The sequence below is a fragment of the Arachis duranensis genome, chromosome 1 (assembly GCF_000817695.3).
Source record: "Arachis duranensis cultivar V14167 chromosome 1, aradu.V14167.gnm2.J7QH, whole genome shotgun sequence".
In the NCBI taxonomy this organism is placed as follows: Eukaryota; Viridiplantae; Streptophyta; class Magnoliopsida; order Fabales; family Fabaceae; genus Arachis; species Arachis duranensis.
Window position 1 is genome coordinate 31641375 of NC_029772.3, and position 14575 is coordinate 31655949.

The following is a 14575-nucleotide window of genomic DNA, read 5'->3' on the forward strand; positions in this document are numbered from 1 at the left end:
AAGTTTGCTGAGTGATTTTCTCACTCGTTTGGTTAAACATCTATTAGGAGTTAAAATTTCGTCTTGTATATGTAGCAATCCATTGACTAGAAGTAAATTTTTAATAAATAGAGTATTAATACGTGGTGAGACTTGGCCTGAATACGCGAGTACCCGACTTGTCCATACCTAATTGGGGATGGTAATAACTTCACACGAGTCGTGGCAGATTTTGCTTAGGACAGGGCATAGTTGGGTTTAGCGTGTACCCGTCTCGAATATATACATATAAACACTTTTAGGAATTAGGATTTGCCTCATCACAGATTCAGTGATTCAGTCCATACTCTATAGCCATGCAAGCGAAACTTAGTCATCCTCAACCAGAGTCTTATTCTTCTCGACTTTTTCACAAAAAATCTCATAGCTCCTGTCATTGTTGCTGAGCCCATTGCCGCTTACCCCTTCACAGCTCCCATCTTTCTTCACAGCTCATGTCGCCATCGCTGCTTATCCCGTTACCATCGCTGTTGAGCCCGTCGCTGCCACCTTTCTCCTGTTGAGTCCTTTTTCTCTAGGTGAATTCCCCTCTCTCTTTTGCTGTGAGTCTGTTAAGTTTTTCTCTTCTTCCACAGACTCATCATTTAGTCGCCATCGCTATGCGTCCGGGCGTTGCCATTACAGTTTCATCTGAGTCGGTCACCGAATAAAATAAATTTTTTATTCAAGTTAGACCAGTTGAAAATAGGCATGCATGAGATCATTTTTTTCTTGTAATTTCTGAATTTTTTCATCCAAATTGATCTATGTGGTTAAGTATTTTATTATGGCGATCATTGTGGTTTTGTTGTGACACTAATGTGATAAAAGTTGCAGTAATTTTATAACTAATATATAAGACAGACCAGATTATTAAAGTAATAAGGGAAATAACATTCAGACGTGCACATAAAAAAATATATAAGATGTGATTATTTTAGGAAAATATATATGTATAGCTCAAGTGAAAGATTGTTAGGAAATTATTATTTCTTAATATATTTATGGGTTATGAAGCACAGCGACGGACACGGGATACGACATGATACGCGACACGGCGCCACGCGAATTCTAAAAAGTTGTCGGACATGAAGTGAACTTCCAACAAAATTGAATAACTTCAACGGGCATAGCCAAACCGCTACCACCAATATAGTTAACGAGCTTAGACTCATCGACGATTACAACAAATTTCTTGAAAACACCTTAAACCATCTTCTCCCTCAAGAGGGAGCCACCGCGGCCTATGAAGCACGGACACGGATACGGACACGGGGCACGACACGACACGCGACACGGCGACACACGAATTTTAAAAAATTGTCGGACACGGGGACACGCATATATTAATAATATAATATATTTAAATAGAGATATGTCTTAATAGAGATATTTTCAAAAACAACCATATGATATGCATTTTTTCCTAAAGTGTATAGGTATTCAAAAGATAAAATTCTAAACTCCTATGTCTTAATAGAGATAGTAAGAATTTTGTACATCACATGTACACAAAAAAAAAAAGTTATCTAAAGTCATTATTTCTCCATCATATATGGTTGATATCTTCATCATTAGAAAAAGTTACTCTTTCCAACTCCGGTTCATCAAGAGAAAGGTGAGCAACTTCAAGAACACAATTTTCTTCATCAATTGGTGAAAAAGCATCTCCAACAATATTCCACATCATAGTTTCTCCTTTATTGTATTGTGGAGTTTTTCTTGAAAGAAGACGAAGATTAGTGTGGACAAATACTAAATTTTCTGCACGTTTAAGCTTCAAATTGTTTCTTTTTAGGGAATGGATAAAAGAATATGTGCTCCAATTCCTTTCACAACAAGAAGATGAAGATGGTTGCCCTAATAGCCTAAGAGCAATTAGTTGAAGAAATTTTGTTTTACCACCATGAATTAGCCACCAAGACTTTGCATCAACTATGCCTCTATCATTTAAAGAGTCATAATCATCAAAGACATATCTACCATCAGAAAAGCTTGAAAATTCAATGTTTACCTTTCTCCTCTCTTCTTCATTAGGAAAATACCTCTTCAAGCATTTAACTCCCTTATTAGTGATCTCAATATCTTGATGAGGAGAAACTCGTTTAGGATCTTCTCTCAACCATTGGTGGCTATAATACCTATATAATTAGTGTTTAAGCATAAATTAATAATGATTCAATTATCTTCACTTTTAAATAAAAGTTATAAACAATAAATGTAAAAAGTTACCTTGAATTCAATGAATGTGCTAAACGATAAAGAGGTGTGCTACTTTTTGTCCATCTTTGAACTAATATTCAGTGCACAACATTGTAGAAGGACAATGACTCTTGTTCATCTTTTCTTTCATAGAGATATATAGCACTTTTTACTTTCTTGATCATTGAATCCCACATCTCATGGATCAAATGAAGAGTAGGTGCATCTGTGTCTGTACTTCTTAAAACATCATAAATAGGATTTGTGAAAGCAAGAATATAATCAATTTTTTGCTACCAATTTTCACTCAAAATCTTTTCTGCAACAGACTTAGCTTTGCCAATATTATCTTCCTTGTATGAAGACCACTTCTCACTTATAACCATCTCTTTGAGGCCTTGCTTTAACAACCTAAATCTTTTGAGCATCACAATAGTAAAAGCAAATCGAGTAGGAGCAACATTAAGAAACTTCAATGTATTAAATTCATTGAAAATAGATAACCTCATATGATGATTAACAATAAAATTTTTTATAAAAGAAGCATCTTCAGCAATTTGAGTAATTTATGAGCATTCTTGATAGACAAAATTATTCTTCTCTGTATTCTTAGCTGCACAAATGTCTTTTAAAGTAAGGTTGAGAGTATGAACAACACAAGGAGTCTAAAAAACAGATGAAAATTCAGCTTCAATCAATAAACTAGCCGCTTTACAAACCGGTGCATTATCAGTCACAATCTGCACTACATTTGAGAGACCGACTTCTCTTATCACATCTCTTATTTGCTTTGCAACATAATCCTTGTCTTTGATCTCATCTGAACAATCTACAGCCTTCAAAAACATAGGCCCACTTTCAGTTACAACCATAAAATTAAGAAGAGGCCTCCTTTGGGAATCACTCTATCCATCACTTACAATGCTCACTCCCTTTCCACTCCATGAATTCTTAGTAGGTTCTAACATTATCTCCACATGTTGCTTCTCTTTCTCAAGAAAAGTTGTCCTCAATTTATTATATCCAGGAGGAATATAACCATCAATATAATTATTGGCAGCATAAGAAAAAGCTTTTGACAAAATACGGATTTTTCGCTAGATGAAAAGGTAATCCAGATGAAAAAAAATATTCTAGCAATATGTAAATCTAGAGTCTCCCTTGCATTCACATTAAAAGCTTTCTCTAAAGGTCCAGTAGCTCTTCTTTTTCTTGAATCAAGTTCACTTGCATTAGATAAGGGTGGAAGAGGAATTGACTTAGCCTTTTTACTTTCATGCAATAATGTACTTTCATTATCAAGTTTCTTAAGTTCTTCAAGCTTTGTTGATGTAACTTTTGCACAAAATCTAATTCCTTTTCCTGAAATCTTCAATAAATGTGCCCTTACTCTAGTATAAGAACCACTGAATAAAACCTTGCAAAATTTACATTGAAATTCAAGATTTTCGCCCCCTTCAATTTTATCTTTGTTTGTTACAAATTTTCATAAAGGCTTATCAACACTTTCTTCAAAATTGTTTTGAATACTCTCTGAACTCATCTCTAACAACCCTACAATAATTTAAGAATCAAAATTATTTTTTTACAATTCAATTTCTTTAGCAAAACAGAACCAAAAACAAGCATAAAGAGAAAACAAAACCAAAGAGAATTATTATATAATACTAAACATTTGTGTAAGTAAGCTGAGTTCATTCCCAGCTATTATTGTTTAATGTTTACTAAAAAAGAAACAGATAAAAACATATTATAAGAGGCGCGAATTGCCAAGGACCACAACAAAACCTTAACAAATAATCCTTCAATATGAACATGATTACTAAGAACTAAGAAGAGAAAGATAACATAAAGCTATGAATCAGGATTAGCATTAGAACCATGATATATATAATAACGGCATATACATAAATGCATATAGAACAAATTATAGACAAATTGCTATCTAGAGTCTAGACATTTACACTAAAACTCAAAATAAATTGATTTCTAGGAATCTTACAAGTCACTGCCATATTCCTCTTCATATACATAAATGTTGAATATTGGCCCCATCGGTCCCTTAGCCTCTAAACTACAGAACCAGAAAATTGATTGATAAAAAAATAAATATTCTCTCTTACTTGAAATGGAGGATGCAGAAGAGCACGGCGGAAGAGCATGAGAGCAGGGCAATGGTCACGGTAGAAGTGGCGACTGGGGAGGTGGCGAACACGGCAGCGAGAACTGGAGCAATGACGACAACAAGTGGTGGCTGGAGAAGCAGTGACCGGCAACGAACAGCGATGACAAGCACCGCAGAAGAAGTGGTGGCAGTGAAGAGGAGATGTTGAGATTAAGAGTGAGTGAGTGTAGAGAGAGATGATGAACATCCACAGCGGTGACGACTGGAGGTGGCGGCGATGGCTGGAGGTGGCGGTAGACTGGTGGTGAGGAGAGGGTGAGTGGGTGTGGAGCCACGGAGCCAAAGACGGGTTTGGGGGTGGAGGTGAAAGGTTAGGTTTTTAACTTTTGTTAAATTGAAGGGTGAAAGTGAAATTGATGAGGAGAGCTTTCCAAAATGTCATTGGGCCGTGTCGGGCTGTGTCCGGGCCATGTCCGGCTGGTTTTTTTCGTTTTTTTGGACAGGACATGTTTGGACACGGGAGACACGCGTGTTGGACGAGTGTCTCCGTGCGTCGTGTCTGAAATGTGTTTGACACGCCGACATGACAATTAAACAAAGTGTTTGTGCTTCATATTTTATGGGCAATACATATATTAATCAAAATTGTAAATTAAGTAATTTCACATTAAATGACTTATATAATGGTGATCTCATTTATTATCATAAATGTTGAATTAAAAAAGTCATTATTATTTTTGATTTGGATAAATGAGATTAAAACCATATATATTATTTTATTTGAGTTTCAGGATTTAATAAGTGCCACGCTCAAATATAAATAATGACTTTAGGATTTTGGTCTCCAACACATCAAACTTGTCTTTGTAGCTCATTTCCCACTGTGGAGTTGTGATTCAACCATATCAAGAATACAGAAGGTTTTGATTGACGAAAATCAAAGAATCACAAGAGCCAAGCTCTCTGATCTCAATCATGCTCTCGAATGAAGGGACGCTTCTGCGCTCTCAGTTATATTTTTTAATGATTTAACATGGATGATCTTGAGGTTGAGAAATTCTAAAATTTTCAAATAAAATAAAATTTTTATTTTATAAAAATATTAAATTGTCATTTCAATTTACTTTTTTAATCAATGACAATAAATTTTTTGAATTAATTAAATTTTTACAAAAAAAATATACCTAAAATTATTTCATTTCTTCAAAAAATTTTTCAACATACAATGGTTTAATGAGAGGTTGACTATTGAGAATTGAATATAAAATTTTTAAATTCATATTTTCAATAGAAAGATGTACTTAGTTCTATCCATCCTAAGTAATTCTATATTCATTATTACTTATCTATCTAAATAATTCTAATATTAATAGAATATTATTTTTAGGTGCAAAAAATGTAAAATATATTTATTGTATTTCAAAAATTAATATTCATATTTAATTTAGGATTTCAACAAATATGACCAAAAATTATATTTTTTAATTAAAAAAATAAAATATCTATAATTATATTTTTGTGCTTTAGCTTTACATTTTTTTAAAAAATTTGGCAAGTTAGTGGAATCACATCATATTTCTATAACATATATATAAATGTATATTACACATAAATAAAAAATGTTAGGTGTAATGAGAACAAATACATAAATTAAAGTAAAATTTTAAAAAAATAAGAACCAATAAAATATTGAAGGAACGAAATATAAATAGAAGAGAAACAAAATTATTAGACGGAAAAAAATAATTTAATAAATTTTATGTGTATATAAAAGAGGAATATAAAGAAGATATACAATACTTTATTTAATTTAGCAAGATTTATGAGAATAAATACGTAAAATAAAAGAATAAAAATAATAATAAAAAACTAAATATCTGAATTAATATCAAAATAAAAAGTAATGAAATAATAATAATCTATGATAATCTTAATTTTTTAATATAATTAATTAATAACAATATAATTAGTCTACCATAATCTTAATATAATCTTTTAATATAATTAATTCTAATTAAGTAATCAAATAAATTGAATATAAATATGTCTAATATGATCGTATAATAAAATAGTAGATTTTCTACAATTAGACATATTATATATATATTTGATTGAAAAGAAGAAGGGGAAAGAAGAAGAGCTGAGAGCTTACAAGGGAACTCTCAGAGCTTCTCTCTCTTACTTCTCTTTATGATTTGTAAAATGAAAGGGTACCTCACAATGATAACGAGACCTCCTTTTATAATTGAAAATTTTACTGTTTCTAGAGTACAGGTAAACATGACCTAGACTATAGCCACAGTACCGGTTATAATAACTTCAGTTTTAATTATCAGCTAGATAAACTTCAAAACAGTCTTCATTAACTTGACTGTCTTGACCTTCGTCATCACTTTCTTCTTTAGATGAGGATTCTTCATCTTCCTGAAGTAAGTGAAGGATCTGCTGAAGCTTTTCTTTGATTAATTCTTTCGATTGTGAGGTTGCAAGGGCTGCCTGGATTTGTGCCTTTTGATTGAGAAACGAGGCCATTTTTGGATCTGAGATTTTCTTACTCTTGGGATTGGTTTTGAACCATTCTCTGACCTTTTCTGGGTAAGCCATTGAAGAATCAAATTGAGACCACCATTTGACATAAGCATGCCTTTGTAAAACTGAGAATACTTTAGGATGATCTGGTTTTGTATATTGGTATCGCCATGAGAAAACCCATGACAATGAGAAGACTGAGAAAAATTTTAACATTATAGGAATGCATGTTTTTTGTTTGTCAAATTTTGATTGAAATAGTTTATACACTTCATCAATAGGTGAGGGTAAGATTTCTGGAATTGGTCCAAAGGAGTCTCACCATTGGTAAAACCAATTTGAAAAAACATAGTTTGAATTTCTTTTAAAATAAATTAGCCATGAATGTCTGTACTGAGTATTTTGGAACCAAAACACTTTAGTCCAGGCCTCCATGTAGTCCCAATAATTAAAACCTATTGGGTTATAATTTTGAGAAAACTTTTGATTTTTGCTTAGATTTTTCCCAAATTGCTTTAGGGTCATGACTCTAAGGATTTGGATTGTAGAATGGGTTATGAGTTCAGGATTGGTTTTGTCCTTATAGTGTTTAATAGATACTGAGTCAGTAACTACTAAAATGAACTCATAACATTGGCGAGTTTTATTGGGTGAGATTGGTTTGAAATGGAATCCAATAGAAAAGATTTTTGGGATAACTTTGTTTGGCGATTCATCCCAAAATTCAGGCTCCATTTGGATAATGTTTGAAATTTTTTTGGTGGGGATATAATTGGTTTGGGTCTTTTGTGTGTTTGTTGTGATTGAGGATGTTTGTGGTGTTAGGGCTATGGCTTTTTCTTTTGGTTTGTGTGCGATTATTTTTTGATTGGCTACTTGGGATATGAGTTGGGTCAGGTCAATTTCTTCATCTGACTCACTACATATATCAGCCCAAGATTTTTTGTTGAGTTTGGTGACACCTTGGTCTTGTAAGGCCATAAGGGTTTGGATTGGGAAGGCGTAATCTGTCTTGGTTTGTTTGGCTTGATTGGTAGCTGGTTCAATAGATTGTTGGGTTAATTTTTTGTTGGGTTTTTGGGTAGAAGACCCATATTCATGATCAGATTGAGATTGCCTGGACGGCCCTGTAAGGGCTAATCGAATGCCTTTGCCTCTCCCTCTTGAAGAGGCGATGATTGCTTTTTTAGGCATCTTGATTTTGTTTAACTCCCTGCAAATATTCACGTGTGAGAAAGTCAGGGAGAGAGTTTGAGTTGCCCTTGATGTGCTCAATATCAAAATAAAAAATTCTTAATATAGCTTGTCACCTGGCAAAAATTTGTTTTGATGCAAGATTTTTAACATCTTTTTGTAAAACTTCTTTAGCCGATTTGCAATCAACTCGGACTAAAAAGTTTTGATTGAGTAAGTCAGATTGAAATTTTGTGATGCATAAAACTATGGCTAAAATTTTCTTTTTGATTGTGGAATAGATTTGTTGAGTACTATTCCAATGTTTGGATGTAAATGCAATGATACATTCTTTATCATGCAATTTTTGTTTTAAGATACCACTACATCCTAAATCAGATGCATCTGTTTCAACAATTTTTAATGCATGAGGAACAAGTAGGTAAAGATAAGGAAGATTGCGAACTTTGGTTTTAAGAAATCTAATGATTTCAGAATGTTTGTCTGTCAATGGCGGAGGATTTTTCTTAAGCCTATCATGAAGAGGCTTAATAAGATTGTTAAGATTTGGGATGAAATCGGAAACATAATTAAGACATCCTAGGAACCTTTGGAGCTGAGGTTTGTCAAGGATATAGTCTGAAAACTTTTCTGCAAACAAAATTGATCTTTCAATTGGAGTTATTGTTCCTTGGGAAATCATATGGCCAAGAAAACAGATTTTTGTTTGAAAAAGAACAATTTTTGATTTGGAAACAGCAAGTCTGTTTTTCTGGATGATGTACATAAAAATTTTAACATGTTTGAAGTGTTTTTCTAAGGTTTGAGAAAAGATTAAGACATCATCTATGTAAATGATTGCAAAGTTTGAATATGGGTTGAAAATGTCGTTCATGATTTTTTGAAATTCAAAAGGAGCATTTTTCAGACCAAAAGGTATTACATTCCATTCATATTGACCAAATGGAAATGTAAATGCAGTTTTACATCTGTCAGATTTCTTGATTTGGATTTGCCAAAAACCAGATTTCATATCAAATTTTGCAAAGATATTTGCTGAGTTTAGCCTATTGAGCAAATCCTTTATGTTTGGGATAGGATAACGAATCCATTGTAAAGTTTGATTTAAAGGTTTGTAATTGATGATAAGCCTGGGAGTTCTTCGTTCTATCTCAGCTTGCTTGTTGACATAAAAAGCTGAGCAAGACCAAGGACTCTTACTTGGACGAATTAATCCTTTGTCCAAAAGATCTTTAATCTCCTTTTGACAATGTTGCAAAAGCTGCTCATTCATTTGAATAGGGCAAGCTTTTGTAGGGATTTGTGATTCTTTAAAATCTTTTTCATAAGGAAGATCAACGATGTGTTCTTTCCTTTTCCAGAAGGCATGAGGCAAATCTGAATAGATAGACTTTTCAATTTGGTTTAAAAGATTTTTGATTTCATCTTGAATCCTTGGTTCGGAAAGTTGGGATTCAAGAGTTTTGAAAGAGATTTCTTCTTTCAAAAAACAAATTTGTTTGGTTTTGGATTCAATTTGGTTTAAAGCTTTCTGGGTTGGTGAGTCTAGGAATTCAAAGAAAGTTACCTGTCCCCCTACAAAAGAGGTCATTCCAGGAAAATCTGCTAGGTATAGAAATAAAAGGATTATAAAAGGTGTCCCCCAAGACCACATCGTTTTTGATATCTTATGCAATGATAAAATTAGTTGGAATCCTAAGATTACCTTTTTCAACAAAAGCATTGGTTAATTTGAAATTGATTTTTAGTCTTTCACCCGTTATCGAGCTAAGACGTTCAGTAGTTTTTTCAAAATACTTTGTGGGGATCAGACCTTCTTTAATACAATTTAAATCTGCACCTGAGTCAAAGAGTGCGATAGTTTCGAGAACAAAATCTTTAACGACAAGTCGGATATTAACACGACATTTTATAAAAGAGAATATATTTATTATTCTCAAGATTTCTTTTCCATTATTGTCGTTAGAAAATTCATTTTCTTGTTTTTCAAAAAACTCAGGTTGTTTTTAAGAGAGTCAAGTTCTTCATCATCACTCTTCACCTTGCATTAATTGCGAGAGAATAAGTTGATGATCTTCTTGATTTCTTTTGATTCCTTGGATTTCTTTCTTAAGGTTGTTAACCTCAGTCTGGAGATCCTGAATGGTTATAGGATAAATAACTTGTTTTTCTAATTTTTTGAAAATGAGTTTGACGTCATATTTATTGCTAAGGACAAGATTTTTAGGCTTTTTTTTCTTTTTTGTAAATATTTTGTAATTTAAAAAGAAAGTCTTTCTTTTGTTCTGGATCACCAATAGCCTCTATCACATCAATAAGAGATCTTGATCTTTGGATAAAACATTAATCTCCTTAACCTCAGAATCTGAGGATGATCCAATATCATCAACTTGGATATTATTAATATCATCCGAAGATTCCGGTCCAGAATCATCACATGAACTTTCAATTAAAAGATTGTTAATCTGTTCCTCAATCTAAGGATCAAGGTTCAGATTATTAATCTTTCCTTTTAACCCACAGTATTTACTAATATATCCGGGTTTTTTACATGTATAGCAAATAATGGGATTTTTCTGGGGATACTTTTGGAAATTCTTTTGAAAATTTTTTTTATTCTTGGGTTTTTGAAAATGTTTTCTAGGTCTTCTGAAATTCTTTTCAGGATTAGGTTTAAAAACTTTTCGATTGGATGGCCTTCTAGATTTTCTTGGATGACAAGAAGGAACACTAAATTGTTCACAAAAAGTTTCCAAATTGATACGATTTTGTGCTTTCTCACGAGCAATTTACCGTTGGATTTTATCATCTTGACAGATCTTTAGAGCAACTTTTTGGATGAAAGAAATAATTTTACCATAACTTAACGCATCATAGGGAATTATCCCATCTGGAGTTAAGCTGTGAATTTTGTCCCTTACTTTATCTCCCAGGGATTTGGGAAGTCCAGCTAGGAATTTTTCCTTCCAGAATGGTTGTTGACTGTCTTCTCTGGTATAGACCCTAGTAAGAAAGGTTTCCTTGTACCATCTGAAGTCGGACAAAGTTTTGCATCTGAGATTGGAAAGTAATTCAGCAGAATGATCTTTCCAAATAGATGGATCACCGATGAAATGGCTTGCTATAGTAAAGATTAAGGTGTTAACTACATCTGGGATAGGTTCCCCGTCATCTCCAACGATGGGTTCATTTTGATCATTAACCCTTATAGCAGAAAAGATTGATTTTTTTTGTCAACAGAAAGGTAATTATCCCACCAACCTTTGAGTTGACCAGAGAATCCAGAAACAATAACATTGGCTATTGCTTCCTCAGAGGTTTCATGAGCAGCTTGATAGGCTGTGCCTACCATGGTCATATGCTAAAGCATGCTCATGATGTTGTATTCAGTTTTGCCATCTATGTTCCATTCATAGACATTATTGGATTTGAAGCTGACAAAACCTAGTTCCCTTTCTTCGAGAGCTAGATCAGGGGCATATACTCGATTATAACTATACGCAGAAGGTTTGGTTAAACCCTTCCACTTAGTCATAGAATTGGTCATGATTGGGCTAATTTTGAGAGAAGATTTGTCAGAATCATCACTTTGGTCCGAGAAAGACTCGTTAGAGTCTTGGTTGAGGGCATTAATGGCTTTGGATGCGCGAGTTTGTATCCGAGATGTAGATTTTTACCAGAGTTTGTAGGAGTTTCAGGGACAGTATTAAGATAATTTAAAAGTTGATCAATCTTTTGCATGACTTCAGAATCACTGGATTCTTGTTTTAAAACAGAAGTTTTAAGACTCTGTTTAGCCTTGCTACTCATCTTGAAAGGTTTAAAAAGAGGTTTTTCAATAGTTTTAGAAATAGAGGCTTCAGAGACATTTTTCAAAGACAAAAGAGATCCTGAATATGAAAGGTTGTCACCCAAATATTGTAAAAATCTATTAGTATAATTTGATTACTCAATGAGATTTTTAATATCCTTTGGGGTGACAGCTTCATCTACATTTGTTGTTTTAAATGGAGAGGCCATAACTGGGTTATGTCCTTCCGTATTTGAAATAACAAAAGATCCTTTTGGAGGAAACTCAGATCTGATTAAATTTCCATCTTTAACTTTTCAGGTTGAAATAACATTCGCTGATGACGAAAGTTTTTTATTTTTAAAAGGATAATTGGTATTATTTTTAATGGGAATAAGCATGAAACCATTCAAAGAAAGGAATATGCATTCTGACCTCATTAAGAAAATTGTAATACTTTTCTTTAAATGATGAGATTTGAGAAGCTGTATATGTACGTAAATACCATTCTCTATGGAGATCATACTCCTTAGAGTAAAGGTTTTTTCGTAAAGCTTCTTTGTTTATAACAAATTCTGTGCTATTCATGGGCATCATCATTCAAAGAAAAGTATGTTGGAGATTGAACAGATTGTAATTCAACATAATCATCAGTTTGATAAAATGGTTGAGAAATATTTGAATTATTTTGTACCCCTGAAATATTAATTCCAGAATTTACAGTTTGGGAATTTTACTTGAAAACTGAGATTTTGAAGTCACAGAAAAAGATCTTCTTGTTGAAGCAAAATTATTAGATGTTCCTGCTTCAGACCTGGAGGAAAAAGAGTTTCATCTGTCAAAGAAAATCTCTACTTTTCCTGATTCATCCTGTTTTATCTCTCGTAAGAGAGGTGTTTGTCTAGGTTGCGTTGGAATGGCTCGATCAATTGACCATGACTGGGGAAGGTCAATTTCATCCCACTTTATGAGCCTTGGGACCATGACGTTGGCCTTTGTCATGTCTGTGACAAACAAAGTGGTTTCACGATCTTAGGATTTAAGAAGGACTCTGGAATTACAAGTGTTCATGACCTTGTATTGAATCCTATAGATTAAAGCGGATGGGATAGATCCTTCCTTCATATTAAGACCATGAATTCGGATGTTTAGGAAAAGGGGGTCAAGGATATTGACATTTAACAAACTGACCGTTTTGTTTAGGAAACAGTTAAAGTACAAGAAATAAGAACATGAACAGTAAACTTAACATGAACAGTAAGTAGGAATATTATTATTATCATTAGACTATCTCTGAAATTCATGGATCTGAAAATTATGTTTACTGTTCATGTTCTTATTTCCTGTACATATCAAACAAAACCATTCTTTAAATCTGGAAGCACGGGCCGTTTAATCTTATCACTTAAAGGGACTGTAGCAGTAAGACCCTTGTTGTTGGGCAGTAAGGCTAATTTGACGATGTTCTTGAAGGTGATAAGATCCGAATGTAAGGACTCCTGGTGGCTATGGATTTAAAGATTGTTTCAAAAAAAAAAAAAGAGTTATAACCTCCAGATTAAAAAATTTGAGTGATAGTTTAGAGATAATATACATGTTCTGTCTGAACCAAAGGAGGGCAATGATATCATATTTCTGTTTAATATGTTTAACCTCTTCCGTTCACTCTCTAGACGTCTCTCCATTAGGGGATCTTCACCGTCTTCTTCTTCCACTTCTTTACCCTATTCTTCTTCCAATCCTCTTACTGAGAAAGTAACTCGGCCTGAGGAACTTTCTCCCAAACACAACATCTTCGATGATATCAATCAAAACATAGACAGTTGGAAAATGCCCAATATCCCTCAAGATGAGTTATATGTCCCTGATGACAACAAAAGAAAATCGGATTACATTATCAAAACCGCTGAAAACAATATTCCTCTAGGACCTGACTCCGGTGAGGAATTCCATCTTTTAACTAAGCAATCTATCAGAGAACATGCTCGTTACTACAAATATCTTCATATAGGGTGTGTCCAAGTAGCTGTTAAACCTCTCATCAGAGAAGGTCTTAATGCTTCCATCCTTATGTGCCTTAGAGACATTAGGCACAATGATTTCTGATGAGCGGATAATTTATACGCTTTTTGGCATTGTTTTTAGTATGTTTTTAGTATGTTTTAGTTAGTTTTTAGTATATTTTTATTAGTTTTTAGTTAAAATTCACTTTTCTGGACTTTACTATGAGTTTGTGTGTTTTTCTGTGATTTCAGGTATTTTCTGGCTGAAATTGAGGGACTTGAGCAAAAATCTGATTCAGAGACTAAAAAGGACTGCAGATGCTGTTGGATTCTGACCTCCCTGCACTTGAAGTGGATTTTCTGGAGCTACAGAAGCCCAATTGGCGCGCTCTCAATGGCGTTGGAAAGTAGACATCCTGAGGTTTCCAGCAATACATAATAGTCCATACTTTGCCCAAGATTTGATGGCCCAAACCGGCGTTTCAAATCAGCTCAAAACTACCCGGCGTTAAACGCCGGAACTGGCACAAGAATGGGAGTTAAACGCCCAAACTGGCACAAAAGCTGGCGTTTAACTCCAAGAAGAGTCTCTACACGAAAATGCTTCAATGCTCAGCCCAAGCACACACCAAGTGGGCCTGGAAGTGGATTTTTATGTCATTTACTCATCTCTGTAAACCCTAGGCTACTAGTTCTCTATATATAGGACCTTTT